General features: G+C 44.9%; 1 protein-coding gene and 1 long non-coding RNA gene across 10 annotated transcripts in view; one reads left to right on the forward strand and one right to left on the reverse strand.

Annotated features, from left to right (window-relative positions):
• Positions 1-12,010, reverse strand: part of PLXNA2 (plexin A2) — a 479,995-nt gene that overhangs the window by 232,473 nt on the left and 235,512 nt on the right. The window lies entirely within an intron of this gene.
• The window catches only part of LOC143836070 (uncharacterized), a 122,328-nt gene continuing 112,302 nt past the window's right edge, over positions 1,985-12,010 (forward strand). For 4 of the 6 annotated variants that reach the window (XR_013230490.1, XR_013230496.1, XR_013230497.1 and 1 more), the window contains exon 1: positions 2,012-2,038. This is a non-coding gene — a long non-coding RNA (uncharacterized LOC143836070). Of the gene's footprint in view, positions 2,039-12,010 lie in introns of all 6 variants that reach the window. The other 2 variants (XR_013230494.1, XR_013230493.1) reach the window with 2 other exon arrangements.

Raw genomic sequence — 12,010 nt, forward strand, 5'->3', positions numbered from 1 at the left:
GCCATTTTTCAACCAAATGACACCAAATTTACTGGGGACCTAGGAGAAAATAGTCAGAAAAATAGTTTAGGGAGTCTTAAAATGGTATTTCCTGGATATACTCAAATATTTCCAGATTTTTCTGAACTAGTTAATTGGTATCCTGAAAATTCCCTAATACCATCCAGATACTCAAATACACAAAAAATAGTACTATTTTTCAGGTATATATTTGTACCTGATCTATCCAAGCTTACTCTATGGCAATTTCAACAGAAATATTCACTGAATACATACTATGCTTATTTGAATAGATTCTGATGTTCTTTTCATTTTCTATATAGCAATAGCTGATTGTATATACATAAAATTTCCTTTCACAAATGAATTATAAGTATATCCCATTAAAATGAATCATTATGAAAAGGGAAAATGAAATGATACAGAATCAGAAGCCATTAGAGAATATCCTATGGATATGTATAAAGCCAGGACAATCTGAAAAGAAGCTAAGGAAGACCCAGAGAGAAACTGGCTGTTAAGATCATTTTTAGGAGAGGAAGCCCATAAAATTTTTTAACACCAAAGCCAACCAGTATCTGAACAAGACACATTCCAGCTCATTGATGCTGGATTACTTTTCTTATGTTGACAGTAGGAGTATAGGAAAAATTGAATCATAGACTTCCTTTAACATTTCCATCAAAGCTGAATGGCTACACATAGGTCTCTCAGTAGGACAAGCAGCCAGGGGTGAGGCTAATAGGCCAACCCCACATGTGACCTCCCCTTTCACACTTGAAATCTCTAATTACTTGGCAAAAGAAAGAACTAAGTCCTATAGAGAGGGTTCTCCCTGCCAAGCTGAGCTCTTCCCTCAGTGATCAATTGGTAGTTTCCTGCTGGGTTGAATGAAGGCATTTCCCTTCAGGTGAAGCAAGGGGAGTCAACAAAATCAGTTTTTATTTCTCACTGGGCAACTAATCAAGACCAAGCTGGCCCCGAAAGGCAAGAACAAACCAGCAAGTATCCCCAGTAGCTCGGAGAGAGCATAAATAAATAACATTGCTAATGAAAAAAGAACCACATGGCTAAGATGAAGTGGGGAAAATCAGACAGATGAGACTGTTTGTAATGCACCAACAGCATGACAATTGGCAAATGAATCTCTACAGTTACCCGATTCTTCTCTTATGAGAAAGAGGCAGGCAGCAGGCAAGCCGGGTATGAAAAATGAGCAGCATATGTATCCAAGACAAATGTGAGCAGGGGGGTTATTGTGGAACGAGGGAATCTGGCAGCTCTCTCACACTTCCCCAGCATCCTCAGGAATTTGTTACAGGTTAGTTATATTTTCCCTGCCTCCTTACTGACTTTTGTTACACTCACCTATAGAAACCCTTGGGGAAACTGTGCATTGTGGGAGAGAGTCATAGATGACAGGGTTCTGTGTAAAATCCAGGCATATCATTTTGTTCCCTTGGCCTTGCATTCTCTACTATGCACAGGAGATAACTACTTTGCTATATTTTCCCCAGCCACCTTGCCATATGTTTGTTTAAAATCACCCAGCTTCTTTGTTTCTTCCTGCCATCTTCTGGTGTTCAGAGTCTCTATTTTCAAACAACTTCTCAGACTAGCTGAGATTTTGCCTTCAGTTTAAGGGCATGTGGTCACAGGTAACCTTGGAGAGTAAGTAAAACATAAGGAAAAAAGTGTAAATAAAAACAAATGTGAAATACAGTGACAAGCCAGATCTACTTGAAGGTTTTCCTATACACACTCTCTCAAAACGTATAGGCAGGTAAGCGGGCATCTGTAAACAGCCCGTGGCGCCACGGGCGCCACGGACTGTATAAAGGAGTAAGGGGTAGTGGGGAGGAGTTAGGGTGGGACCGGTCCGGGATAAAAACTCGGGGGGGGCCAATCAGGAGCCGCGAAGCGGCTCCTGATTGGCCCCTCCGAGTGTCAATCCCGCCCCAAGCAGACAATGGGGAGCCGCGCAAAGCGCGGCTCCCCATTGCCTGCTTCACTCGCTCGGAAAATGGCGGCCCGCCTGGTGAGAGCCTCAGCTGGGGGGTGGGCCGGGAAGCCTTCTCTCGGCCGGCGGAGCGGCCTCGCAGCGTTGTGGACGCTGCGAGCCCGCTCCGCCGGCCGAGAGAAGGCTCCAGAGAGCCTCGGGGGGGTGGATGGGTGGGTGGGGGGGGGAAGGGAAGCCTTCTGCCGCCGGCCGCAGCGGGCTCACAGCGTCGTAGACGCTGTGAGCCCGCTGCGGCTGGCGGCAGAAGGCTCCAGAGAGCCTCGGGGGGGTGGATGGGTGGGGGGGTAAGGGAAGCCTCCGATTCCCAGCCCCAGCAACTGCGAGCCGCGCGCAGCGCGGCTCGCAGTTGCTCCCGGCCTGACGAGACTCCAGCCGGCGAGAAGCTGAAGAGAAAAAAAAAACACCCCTGTAGGAGCCTTTCGCAGCTCCAAGCCGGCACGCCCACGAGAGCCAGCAGAAAAACATTAACCCTGTAGGAGCCTTTCGCAGCCCCAAGCCGAGAGCCAGCAGAAAAAAAAACCCTGTAGGAGCCTTTCGCAGCCCCAAGCCGAGAGCCAGCAGAAAAAAAAACCCTGTAGGAGCCTTTCGCAGCCCCAAGCCGAGAGCCAGCAGAAAAAAAAACCCTGTAGGAGCCTTTCGCAGCCCCAAGCCGAGAGCCAGCAGAGAAAAAAACCCTGTAGGAGCCTTTCGCAGCCCCAAGCCGAGAGCCAGCAGAAAAAAAACCCTGTAGGAGCCTTTCGCAGCCCCAAGCCGAGAGCCAGCAGAAAAAAAAACCCTGTAGGAGCCTTTCGCAGCCCCAAGCCGGCACGCCCACGAGAGCCAGCAGAAAAACATTAACCCTGTAGGAGCCTTTCGCAGCCCCAAGCCGAGAGCCAGCAGAAAAACATTAACCCTGTAGGAGCCTTTCGCAGCCCCAAGCCGAGAGCCAGCAGAAAAAAAAACCCTGTAGGAGCCTTTCGCAGCCCCAAGCCGAGAGCCAGCAGAAAAAAAAACCCTGTAGGAGCCTTTCGCAGCCCCAAGCCGGCACGCCCACGAGAGCCAGCAGAAAAACATTAACCCTGTAGGAGCCTTTCGCAGCCCCAAGCCGAGAGCCAGCAGAAAAAAAAACCCTGTAGGAGCCTTTCGCAGCCCCAAGCCGGCACGCCCACGAGAGCCAGCAGAAAAACATTAACCCTGTAGGAGCCTTTCGCAGCCCCAAGCCGAGAGCCAGCAGAAAAAAAAAACCTGTAGGAGCCTTTCGCAGCCCCAAGCCGAGAGCCAGCAGAAAAAAAAAACCCTCTAGGAGCCTTTCGCAGCCCCAAGCCGAGAGCCAGCAGAAAAAAAAACCCTCTAGGAGCCTTTCGCAGCCCCAAGCCGAGAGCCAGCAGAAAAAAAAACCCTGTAGGAGCCTTTCGCAGCCCCAAGCCGAGAGCCAGCAGAAAAAAAAATCCTGTAGGAGCCTTTCGCAGCTCCAAGCCGAGAGCCAGCAGAAAAAAAACCCTGTAGGAGCCTTTCGCAGCCCCAAGCCGGCACGCCCACGAGAGCCAGCAGAAAAACATTAACCCTGTAGGAGCCTTTCGCAGCTCCAAGCCGAGAGCCAGCAGAAAAAAAACCCTGTAGGAGCCTTTCACAGCCCCAAGCCGAGAGCCAGCAGAAAAAAAAACCCTGTAGGAGCCTTTCGCAGCCCCAAGCCGAGAGCCAGCAGAAAAAAAAACCCTGTAGGAGCCTTTCGCAGCTCCAAGCCGAGAGCCAGCAGAAAAAAAAACCCTCTAGGAGCCTTTCGCCGCTTCAAGCCGGCGCCCTGGGAGCCCCGGCAGCCGCCCACAGCACAGCTGCTGGGTGCTCCCTGCCCTCATGGCCCCAGAACACAATGGAGCCGCCGGGAAAGCCGCAGAAGAACAAAAAAATGCAGAGGAGCCGCCACAGCCCAGCGCACCACACCTGGGACTCCCGCCTCCTCTTTCAGGTAGCCTGTCCCTCGCTCTGTCCCTCGCCTGCCGCTCGCTCTGGTCCCCACCTGCTAGCGCCCATTGTCTTCTTCATACAATGGGCTTTTTTACTAGTGTTTATATAATACAGTTCTTTCCTTTTCATTCCATCAAAGACAGAATGCCAAGAAAAATCCTTAGGTCCCTTTGATTGAGGGGAAAATATTCAGTCAGAATGCATGCCCTGACCTTCATGATTGGAAGAAGTGTTCAGCATTCACACTTTTAACCTTCATATTATTTCCAAGTCACCCCAAGGGAAAGGAAACAGGGCCAGAGAACTCTATCTCAGTCAGGGATATGTTCATTTTACCTAGCAGCCAATTTCAGGTAGAATATCACAGTAGCAGAGTCTGTCCGGCAAAAATTAAGTTCATAACCCTGTTGTTTTCTGTCTGTCTTGCAGGGAATCCTGAGGTTCTTTGGAAGCTTATATAGCAAGGGAGCCATTGGTGAGGCCCCGTGCCCTGGGCAGCTGAACATGTACCACAGAAGGGGTTTATGGCTGTCAATGCTGACAGATATCCTGGAGGCAGAATGTTTTAAAGCCATTGTCATAATCTAATTTTGTTCCCTTCATTTATAGCAGTCATTAGTGCTGGTATCTAACCTAACAATCTTTCATGAATTAATTCATCAATTATTCTTTGAGAGAGAGAAAATGTTGAAGTCACAGGGAGCTACTTCTTTGGGAAAAAATGCATGATTTATGAAATTTTGATTCCCAGATGTTAAGAAATAAAGAAAGATGGGAAGAATCAACAATAAAAGATTTTGCAGACAGCTTGCCATCATCTTCAAATGGGAAGAACTACTCATATAGCCTCCAGACATTTAAAAACATAATAATTATAGTGCAGCATAATTCCCAAACCATTTCATGAGCAATTGGAATTCTTGGGTTGTCTCCTATTAGCAGCCCCTGCTTCCCACTGCTGCTCCATTAGGAGAAAAGTTAATTTTAAAATTGCCATTGGTGCAACAATGTCATATTTCAGGAAGTGGGGAAAACCCAGAAGTAACTCTGCTCTAGGAATTGCCAAAAACTTTGGTTTAACTATAGTTTTTGGTGATTCCTAGAATTGCATGATGTTAAGTCTGCACTTTTCTCAAAAGTGACATCATGCTGCTACACAGATGATGCCTGTCCATGTTCATGCCCCCCATATCCCACTGAGTGTCAGTCACTGGCTAGCTACCCTACAGAATATACTTTCTACAGATATTTTCAATACCAGTGACTCTATGACTTGTTCATTTATCTTTGTGTAGTGGTTTGGTGTAGAGCCTCTTGTGGCGCAGAGTGGTAAGGCAGCCGTCTGAAAGCTTTGCCCATGAGGCTGGGAGTTCAATCCCAGCAGCCGGCTCAAGGTTGACTCAGCCTTCCATCCTTCCGAGGTCGGTAAAATGAGTACCCAGCTTGCTGGGGGGTAAACGGTCATGACTGGGGAAGGCACTGGCAAACCACCCCGTATTGAGTCTGCCATGAAAACACTAGAGGGCGTCACCCCAAGGGTCAGACATGACTCGGTGCTTGCACAGGGGATACCTTTACCTTTACCTTAGTGGTTTGGTGTAGTGGTTAGGAGTGCGGACTTCTAATCTGGCATGCCAGGTTCAATTCTGTGCTCCCCCACATGCAGTCAGCTGGGTGACCTTGGGCTCGCCACGGCACTGATAAAACTGTTCTGACCGAGCAGTGATATCAGGGCTCTCTCAGCCTCACCCACCCCACAGGGTGTCTGTTGTGGGGAGAGGAAAGGGAAGGTGACTGTAAGCCGCTTTGAGCCTCCTTCGGGAGAGAAAAGCGGCATATAAGAACCAACTCTTCTTCTTCTTCTTTTGGGTTGATTAATTCGCAGACGCTTTTCCATTTTAGCTAACTGTTTGTTGTCTTGTTGTAACTACTTTCCCTCTCTCTTCCTGCTTGAAAACCCACTTTCTCATCTGATGTCCCACTCAGATCCATATATCAAGGTATCCAGCTGTCAAAAGCAATTTGAGAACCTGACTGCTATAGTGACCAATGAACAGGTAGGTATACTGAAAACTAAAGCATTGCAGTAGCTCGATTCAGCACATGAAGCTGCTTGGAGAACAAGACTGTGGGATGCTTTGCACTGAATATGAATGTAAACAAACAGACAGACAAACAACAACACCCAAACTTATCTTAACAGAAAGCTCATTTGAGAAACCAAGGAACCTACCAATACATTTTTTGTCAATAAACCTAACTTCCTTTTTCAAGACTAGCCAAGGCAGGCTTTTTCAACTCGGTTTTCCTGAATGGGTGGGCATTAATTAATTTTTCTATATCTTAAAAATTTGTTAAACATGTATCGGGTGATGTATCGGGGTGGGAAGGAGTGGGGCCCCAGGTGGATGTATACACAGCCATGCTTTCCACTTATATTCTGCATGATCATGCCACTTCTGGGGTTTCTCAATGGTAAAAAGTTGAGAAAGGCTGAGCTGGGTTATTAATATAGATACAGGGATTTTATCACATGGTATCTTATCCATGTACAGTCCCCTGCACGCTTCAGTGGTTCAGGAGTATCTAGTTGCTAAAAATGGTCAAAATAGAAGAAGAAAAAGAAAGAAGAACAGTTGGTTCTTATATGCCGCTTTTCTCTACCCAAAGGATTCTCAAAGCAGCTTACAATCGCCTTCCCATTCCTCTCCCCACAACAGACACCCTATGAGATAGGTAAGGCTAAGTGAGCCCTGATATTACTGCTCAGTCAGAGCAGTTTTCTCAGTGCTGTGGCGAGACCAAGGTCACCCAGCTTGGTTGCATGTGGGGGAGTGCAGAATCAAACCAGGCTCGCCAGATTAGAAGTCCACACTACTAACCACTACACCAAGCTGGTTTATTATTTTTCTGTCCATATCTAGCTTCAATTGATCCAAAAACATCACTGAAATAAAAACTGTCAATTATCCCACTTTTCATTGCTTGGAGGTTTTTGTATGCCATACTAACTTTTGAGCCAAAATATTTGGGTTGGTATATTCGGCTCCTAGCCAGTTATGTTTCACACAGTCTAAAAGACAAATATTCTCAAAATTCTCATAAGATTTCCCCTCAAAATTAAAGAGAAAAATCCACTTTCTCTGAACCTTTATCTAGCTTTTACTGTCCTTAGTTTCTCCTAGTCTCTATTATATACCATAGGAAAACTGAAAGTCTTGAAGTATTCACCCTGTGTGGCCACTCTAGGACTTTAATCGCTCCTAGACTCTATGGTATACCCTCCAAAGCTGTCATTTTCTTCAGGACAAATGAACTTTGTAGCCTGTAGATAAGTTATTTCAAAAGAACTTCATGCCCCATTTGAGTTTGGTAACTCTATTGATAGCCTGTGTTTACAGGTGGATCCAATTAATGTATCCAAGGACCAACTCCAGCTCATACAGTAGCTAAAAAACAAAACAAAACACAATCAGAAATATTTCAAGAGTTTCTGTATTCTCCTTTCAGATAGGAAACCATATCCAATCTAACTGAAAAATACTACTAGATATCACAGAAGAGTGCCAATTTGGCAAATCTAGCTGGAGGAAAAGCACACATTCAGCACACACACTGGCCCATTATGCACGGCCGCCAAAACGGCGATTTTGGGTCACATGGAAAATACGGAGGGGGAAGACACGAAGCAAACCGGTTATGCACGGGACAGGGCGCGATGGCGGCAAAACCCAGAGCGGCGGGTGTCGAGGCGTCGATGCGGAGCCGAGGGGAAGCGAGGTGAGCACCCCGCTGCGTTGGCGAGCATCGGAGGCAGAGGCCAGGAAGGGCGGAAGCAGCCTGCGCAGGCGCAGCCATACCGGGTTTGTCAGGCACGGAGGGGGAGGGAGCATGTTTCCCCTCCCCCTTAGTTTACTCCCAGTTCGCCTCTCCCCTTCTTTGCTGCCCCGGTTCCTCTGCCCCATAGGTTTCCCCTTTAAATTGTTTCCCCTACTTTAAGCTTTGTATTGTATATTTGTGCTTTGTTCATTCACACTGTTTTATAAACTGTTTGTATTTTCTTAGAGACCTCGCCCCCGTTCTCGTTTGTGGTTGGGGTGTGTGTTTGGGAATGGGTGGGAGGTGGGTGGCCGGCCTCTCTGCCGTCCTTAGCAGCGGTGATCCCCTCGCCCCCCTCCACTGTGAGCTCTCCAGCCGCCTTTCCGTCTGTGTTCCCTTGGGTTCCCCCCCGGCCTGCGCCGCCGTTAGTTCCAGCAGCCGCTTGAGCGGTTGTGCCGCCTCCGACCCTCCGGCCTCCCCGATTATGCACGCGGTCAATTCGGCGGCGCCTCCGGTTGCGCCCTGATCACCCGGGAAGTTGCGCTTTCTTCCGCGTTCCGCTAACGCGGCTTTTTCAGTGGCGTGCACCGAATCTGCGGCCGGTTGCAGCCGACTCCGTGCATTATCAGTGATTTTAGTCGACGCCATTCCACCCCGAACGCGCACTAAAACCCCCGTGCATAATGGGTCACTGGCAGACACAAGCCAAAAACACAGACTCTTCCCTCCACAAATTACTTCATTGGGCTAGTAGGAAGTGAGGGTAGAAGCAAATGAAGCTTGGCTCTTGCCTCTGTACAACTGCTTGGTTGTCTGTACAACGTGACCATGCAGAGGAAGTGGCCATGATCAGCAGCATTTTAAGAGCACTGTCACTGATCATTAGTAAGAAGCATATGTGCAGCTGCTTCCTACACATGATTGCACTCTGAAAACAACCACAGAAATATGCAACACTGGAGGTGGGGGCAGTATGCTCATGCCTGCTCTCTCTCTACTCAATGAAGGAATTCACAGGAGTAGGTTGTTCTACGCATACTCTACGCCGTGAGAAAGGACTTGAAACAATCATATGGTAGTATATGCTACTGCCCAATACATTAGGAGAAACCTGCTTTGATAATTTGGGAATCATCTTAGGATGGTTACAAATAATTTGACGTGCAGCTACAACAAGAGTATTAAAATGCCCCATACCACTTAGCAGGATGACATAGATTCAAACTACCCTGAGCTGAGAGAGATCAAGGTAGTTTTGTCATCTTATAAATAGAAAATACAATGCTTAAGTGTTCAGATTGGCAGAAAATACTTATATTAACAATACAACTCTCTTTGCCAATCTGTTCTTTTGGCAAAGATCATACTACAGTATTGGCCAGCATAGCATCTCCAAGGTCATTCAGACTTGCAAAACCAGCTGTGTGCTTATAGCCTCCTACATGCACTGCAGTGCACACCATTAATTAGAGATTTTGTTATGGAGACTGACTGAAACTGAAGCCAGAAACAAATAGCTTTGTGTTTTAGAACAAGACATGCTGTGTTTTGCTAAGCTGCAGGGGCATATAGGCAATGCAAAGTTGGTAGCTCAGTTTTTAGCTCCAAAAGTTGTAGCAGAAAATCATTAATAAAATAGGAACCCCATTGAAGCTTTCTCGATTTCAGAATACTAGCAAGCAGCTTGCAAACTACAAGCTACAGTGTTTAATTCTTTATTCCACCAGTGGAGGTTGAAATATTCATACCGTTATGGAAATGAAAGGAAAAGTGTCAGGCAATAACACTGACAGTGTCAAACTCCCAAACCTGTAGCAGAGTATTGCAGAGCTGTCTCAAAAGACTGTTTTTAGGATGTGCAGAGTTCCAGAACAGACTGCATATACATTCAATAATATACACATTGTGGATTGCTCCAAATTCAGAAATAAATTCAAAACAATCCAATTTTAGTCCAGAATTCACAGTAGCTCCAAATGTATAGCTAATTCTCTGGACAAGGTGACTATGTTGCCAAACTTAGATCGGCCTAATCACTCTGACCAAAGCTAATACCTTTAATAGAGAAATAAAGCTTCTCTTTCTGCTTCTGAAACCTGCAGTTATACTTCTGAATGTTTATACAGGAAAGTGATTTTAAAAAAGAACATTTAAAAAATCTTCCTCCTAATTCCATGATTAATTCTGCCTTGTATCCAGGATGCACTGAGCTGTAAATCAAGGACAAACTTTACATCTATTTCATTGAAAGTTTTTAACCACTCAGAAGCTCCCTCAGGTCTTTGCAATATGAAATAAAATTAAACTACTCATTCTATTCCTGCCAGACCTTTATTTCAAGTTCTCAGTTACAAGCAAGGCTCCCTATATGATTTATTGTAGCTGAAGGGGAAAACCCCCCAGATATCTAACAGCCTAGATATTACTTTACCAGAAAGGTACAATGTCCAGTAGAGATTCCTGTAATATCTGAGGGGCACAGATTTACCTCAAACCATGTTATTCAAAAAATAAGTTTATTTATTTAACTGCCATGACTACTGGCAAATCTTTTGTTCGTGTTTAAGAAGTCAAAAGCAAGAAGATACATTCTGAAGAAAGTAAAAAGTGACTTCATAAATGTTTTCTATCATGTTTACAAAATTATTGCAAGATATAGCCTTTAAAAACACAGGTTTCATAATAGTCACCTATTCCTTTAAGTGTTTAATAGCCATTACAAAATTGTTATCTTCAATCTCTATCTTTCAATAATTATCAATGTGCTATTTTCCAACAGCCATACAATAATCTCCCCAACAATGACTGGGAAGCTCAGATTCTTCATATTAGTAAACTCAACAGGGTCCCACCAGAGTCAGCCTTGTTTTTCCTTCTTCTGCAGCTACAATTTCTTCTCATACATTTAGATTTTGGGCTAAAATCACTCCTGGAATAAAACTCACGCCTTCATTAGTTTGTCTCATGAATATGCTGGGCCCCATGTCATCCCATTTTATCAGTTCCTCTGGTAATCAGCTTTGGAAATAATTTGTTGTTTGCCTTCTCTGATGTTTCCTTCTTTTGTGTGTATCAAAACGACAAAGCCATCAGACCCTCAAAGTCCAATTGAAAAATAATTGGAAATCCAAAGTGGCACTAAATGTTATTTTCTAAATAAAACACATTCAATTACAGAACATGCAACTGTGGAACATTAAGAAAGATTAGTTAGCATTTAAAAAAAATGTATTAAACATTCAAAGCCTTCATTATACGCAAAGGACAACATATGCTCATTGGGCTGGGCATGAGATGAAACAAATGCAAAACAATGAAAACTCCACTGTCTTTCAGCAAAATAAGATGCCTTTCCCACCCTACATTTGTATCTCATGTACCACATGGATTTTTGATTTGTTGCATGTGGGGTTTGTGTGTCACAATTCTTTATTGTACATCACAGTCTACAGTTACCAGTTTTATCTCCCTTACCCACCTTTCATTAGCCATACTGAGTTCTGGATAACTATTTGGATGTGGGAAATGTCCTTTATGTAAAAATAAAATCTTGAAAAATTATATAGCTATAGTATGAGATGCCCTAGCAATTATTTTGTAAGATTATTGAATTGATTATTATTGTAGATTCTAAAGTTAATAATTTTATTAGGTGAAACAAGCCTTTGAAAACAGAACAGCCTCATGGGTCAGATCAAAAGTTCATCCAGTCTAACATGTTGTTTCCCACCTTGGCCAATCAAGTGATCTGGAGGGCTCAGAAACTGAGCGCAAAGTCCAAAACTTCCCATTTGTTGTTTCTACTCCTAGTAACTAGTACTCCAAAATATACTGCCTTTAAACTTTAAGGTTCCATTTAGTCTTTACAGCTAATAGGTACCAATCAATCCATGTTTCATGAATTTGTCTAATTCCCAAATCTAGTGGCTATCACTATAAGGCAGTGAATAACATATTTTAATTACAGATCACACGATGAAGTCCTTTTTTGTTCACTTCTGAGTCTACCACCCATTGGTAGACCTGCTGAGGCCTGAGCTTGAGATCTGAGGCAGGGTCACAATCCCCAGTACGCAACTGGCCAGTATGTGTTTGGATCTTGTCTACTGGATTCAGGCAGTTTAAAGTGAAAATGACCAATAGTGTACACTGGTGGGAAGATCCTTTTGTTCCCTGTTTGTATATAAGTTGGGGGTTTTGTGAGGTTTCTACAGTTCAGTTTTTGCC

The sequence above is a fragment of the Paroedura picta genome, chromosome 4, assembly GCF_049243985.1.
Source record: "Paroedura picta isolate Pp20150507F chromosome 4, Ppicta_v3.0, whole genome shotgun sequence".
Taxonomy (NCBI): domain Eukaryota; kingdom Metazoa; phylum Chordata; class Lepidosauria; order Squamata; family Gekkonidae; genus Paroedura; species Paroedura picta.